Source organism: Rhinopithecus bieti, unplaced genomic scaffold, assembly GCF_001698545.2.
Source record: "Rhinopithecus bieti isolate Rb0 unplaced genomic scaffold, ASM169854v2 scaffold_20069, whole genome shotgun sequence".
In the NCBI taxonomy this organism is placed as follows: domain Eukaryota; kingdom Metazoa; phylum Chordata; class Mammalia; order Primates; family Cercopithecidae; genus Rhinopithecus; species Rhinopithecus bieti.
This window is the reverse complement of record NW_016809702.1, coordinates 821,757-824,904: the sequence shown is the minus strand read 5'-3', so window position 1 is coordinate 824,904 and position 3,148 is coordinate 821,757. Positions and strand designations below refer to the sequence as shown.

Below are 3,148 nucleotides of genomic sequence, written 5' to 3'. Positions count from 1 at the left end.
AAAAAAAAAAAAAAAAAAAAAAAAAAAAAAAAAAAAAATAAGGCTCTGAAACCCAACTGAGCCATGGTTGATCCAGGAAAAATGCAGATATGGCCTCTGCTGGGGACTGAATTCCCTTTTAGAGTGTTTTATTTTATTGTGGTAAATAAATATAACAAAAATTTATCATTTTGACCATTTGGAGAGTACTATTAATTCATTGATATTAAGTACATTCACAGTGTTGTGCAGCCATCACCACTATTCATTTTAGAAGTTTTTCATCACATCAAACAGAAACTCTACCCATTACACAGTAACTCCTCATTCTCCCCTCTCCCCAGGTCCCTAGTAACCACTATTCTACTTTATGTCCCTATGAATTTACCTATTCTATATATCTCATACAAGTGGAATCACACCATAGTTGTCTTTTTTTGTGTCTGCTTATTTCACTTAGCATAATATTTTCAAGCGTTATACATGTTGTGGCATGTATTGAAATTTCATTCCTGTCTGCCTTTTGGCTACTATGAATAGTACATTGTCTCTCTGTATTTGTGGGTTCTGCATCCATAGATTCAACCAATCATGGGTTAAAAAATACTTGGAATGGCCAGGAGCAGTGGCTCATGCCTGTAATCCCAGCACTTTAGGAGGCTGAGGCAGGTGGATCACCTGAGGTCAGGAGTTCGGGACCAGTGTGGCCAATATGGTGAAACCCCATCTCTATTACAAATACAAAATTAGTTGGGCATAGTAGTGTGCGCCTGTAATCCCAGCTACTTGGGAGGCTAAGGCATGAGAAATCACTTGAACCTGGGAGGCAGAGGTTGCAGTGTGCCGAGATCACACCACTATACTCCAGCCTGGTCTATGAAGTGAGACTCTGTCTCAAAAAAAAAAAAAAAAAAAAAAAAAATTGGAAAAAAAAATACAACAATAAAATAATACAAATTTAAAAATACAGTATTAACATTGATTTACATAGCATTTATAGTATATTAGGTATTATAAGTAATCTAGAGATGATTTAAGGTATATGGGAGGATATGCATAGGTTTATATAAATACTACACCATTTTTTCCCTTATGTCTACTGATTGCTTTCTCAAAACTACACCATTTTATATATGGGACTTGAGCATCTGCAGATTTGGGTATCCAAGGGGGGTCCTGGAACCAATCCCCTGTGGATCTTAAGGGATATTGGTGTACAAGTATCTGTTTCAGTCCCTGCTTTCAGTTCTTTTGAGTATATATTGAGGAGTGGAATTGCTGGATTATATAGCAATTTTATGTTTTGAATTTTAGAGGAACTGCCAAACTGTTTTCCACGGCAGCTGAACCATCTTACATTCCACCAGCAATGCATGAGGGTTCCAATTTCTCCACATCATCACCAATGCTTGTTATTTTCATGAAAAATAGCCATTCTAATTTGTGTGAAGTGGTATCTCACTGTGGTTTTGATTTGTATTTTCCAAATGACTAAGGCATGTATTTATTGGCCATTTGTTTATCTTCTAGAGAAATACTCATTTTCTTGGAAGAAAATCACCTTATTCTAATTAACTCACAAGGAATAAAATTGTAACAGCCAGTTTAAGGAGGGCACACAAACGTTTCCCCAGCCCCAAATTCTACACCATCTTAATGAAATTCTACACAGTTACAACACCCTCTTCCATTTCAATTCTGAAGCAAGGAAGCTACAAATGACACACGAGAGGTTTAACTGATGGTTATACTTTATACCTTTACCATCAATTATATTTTAATAGTGAATTAACTTGGCTATGAGAGCTGCTTTTCCATTTCTCCAATTTGAACTTCTTGATTAGGCCAATCTGTTTGCAAGTCTGCACTGTTTGAGAACTTCATTGAAAGCCCCACAGAGCTTGTTGATGTCATCTTGGTTCTGGGCACACTCCAAAAACCGTTTGATCTCATGGAAAAAAGGCTGCTGCTGCTGTGCTGGCTGGGTTCCCTGAGGCTGCTGGTAAGTGATGTCAGGTTTTGCAGGCTCACCATTACTTCCTCCACTGAAGCTCCCAGTAAGGACATAACTCAGTGTGTGCCCCACAGCACAGCCTACAGCTATGCCAGCTGCAGTGGTTGCCACTTGGGTCATCAGACTTGGCTGCCGGGGCGCAGCAGCAGGAGAGCCAACTGTAGATGGGGGTGCCACTGCTGGCGGCTGAGCTGCTGGTGCTGGCCTGGGTGTAGCTCTCATCTGAGGTGCCCGGCTGGTGGGAGGAGCCCTGCAGGAGGTGCGGCTTCGGCTTCCACAATGGCATCCTAGCTGCACGGCGGCTCAGCGTGTGGTAATACTCATTTTTGAATTGAGTTGTTTGTTTTTGTCATTGAGTTTTAGGAGTTGCTTATTCTGGATTCGAATCCCTTATCAGATATATCATTTGCAAATATTTTCTTCATTCTGTGGGTTTTCTTTTCACTCTGTTGATTGCGTCCTTTGATGCAAAAAGTTTTAAACTTTCATGAAAAAAACGATTCTTTAATTTTTACTTTTGTTGACTGTGTTGTTGGTGTTGTATCCAAGAAATTGTTGTCAAATCCAATCTAATGAAGATCTTCCCTTGTTTTTTCCAAGAGTTTATAGTTTTAGCTTTTAACTTTAGATCTTTGACTCATTTTGAGTTTAAAAAAGTATGATGTAAGGATCCAGCTTTACTTGTTTGCATGTGAATATTCAGTTTTTCTAGCACCATTGGTTAAGGAGAATGTCCTTTCTCCATTAAGTGGTCTTGGCACTGTTGTTGAAGATCATTTGGCCCCATATTTCTGTGATTATTTCTGGGCTTTCTGTTCTTTTCCATTGGTTTATATAGCTGTCTTTATGCCAGTATCACTTTTTTTTTTTTTTTTTTAATACTGTAGCTTTGTAGTAAGTTTTGAAATTAGGAAATGTGAATCTTCCAATTTTGTTATTTTTCAAGAATGTTTTGGTTATTTAGGATCTCCTGAGATTTCCTATAACTTTTAGAATTGATTTTTCTATTTCTGCAAAACATGCCATTGGTATTTTGACAGGAGTTTCGCTGAATCTGTAGATTGCTTTGCGTGATTTTGTCCTCTTCACAATGTTAAGATAAAATGGAAATGTCTTTCCATTAATTTATATTCTTTGGTTTCTTTCAGTCATGTT

General features: G+C 37.9%; 1 pseudogene; it reads right to left on the bottom strand.

The window, feature by feature from the left end:
• Positions 1–1,819: 1,819 nt before the first annotated feature.
• On the bottom strand, positions 1,820–2,300 carry LOC108540880 (coiled-coil-helix-coiled-coil-helix domain-containing protein 2 pseudogene; annotated as a pseudogene).
• Between the last annotated feature and the right edge of the window lie 848 nt (positions 2,301–3,148).